We start from the raw sequence: 1,010 nt of genomic DNA, 5'->3' as shown, positions 1-1,010 counted from the left end.
CCAATAGTGAAAAAGATCCCTAAAACAGTAAAAATCTGTGTTTTTATGGTTGCTGGTGCGGGTTGCGCACCCCAGGCGCGGAAAACGCGCTCCAGCGCGTTTGGGAAGTAGCAGATGCTGGAAAAAGCGCTTGGTTTGCGCTTGGGCGCGCTCGGGCGCGCTCAGCATCTGCTATCTGTCGTATATTGCTTTTTTCTCCTCTTTGAAGTCTGCATTTGGTTCCAGTGTCTTCATGAAAGGTGTAGCTATGGAACGTAGCTTTCATTGGCACTTGGTTTGACTCCAATTGGACATCTACAACTCTAGATATGGCTGAAATACTCTACATGTGTCATGTTGATTTCTCACAAAAATTCAGCACTGCACCAAAACACAACACAATGTAAAATTACGAAAAATTCCTACTTAATCACTAAAATAAAACATAAAACATTTTTATTAACTCAAAGAACAAAAATCAACAAAATATATCAAATAAATCCTTAATTTAACTAATGATTGAGGATAAATAAGACTAAAATAGTGAGAAAATTTGCATATGATGAAGAGTCATCACAACCCCAAACTTAATCTATTGCTTGTCCCCAAGCAACAATTAATTTCAGATTTGGTCCAGTTAAATGCACACTTAAATTCAATTTCTCAAATTAAATTATACTCAAATAAAACATTCATCATGCTCTATGGTTGTTTTCAAAAATAAAGACAACAAGATTTGTACACCTTGGCATTCATTCATCAAATTCAACTCTTTCTTCACACAATCTCACCAAAATTTCTCTCAAGTGTTTAGAAAGGGTTATAAATTTATCACTCAAATCCTAGAACATGCATCACGCTACCATAGGCTTGAAAAAATTCTAGTTAGCAATCACAATGCAGTAAACACATACATTTTTGGAGGACTTTCGGGTTGTAATGGGGCTTAGGTAAGGGTAGGACATTTTAGGATAGTAGGCTTTACCACTTGGAGTTAGGCATACATTTCCACCTTATTCTACCATTTTTTT

This window comes from Cicer arietinum, chromosome 3, assembly GCF_000331145.2.
Source record: "Cicer arietinum cultivar CDC Frontier isolate Library 1 chromosome 3, Cicar.CDCFrontier_v2.0, whole genome shotgun sequence".
Taxonomy (NCBI): Eukaryota; Viridiplantae; Streptophyta; class Magnoliopsida; order Fabales; family Fabaceae; genus Cicer; species Cicer arietinum.
The sequence above is the reverse complement of the archived record's forward strand: the minus strand, read 5'-3'. Positions refer to the sequence as shown.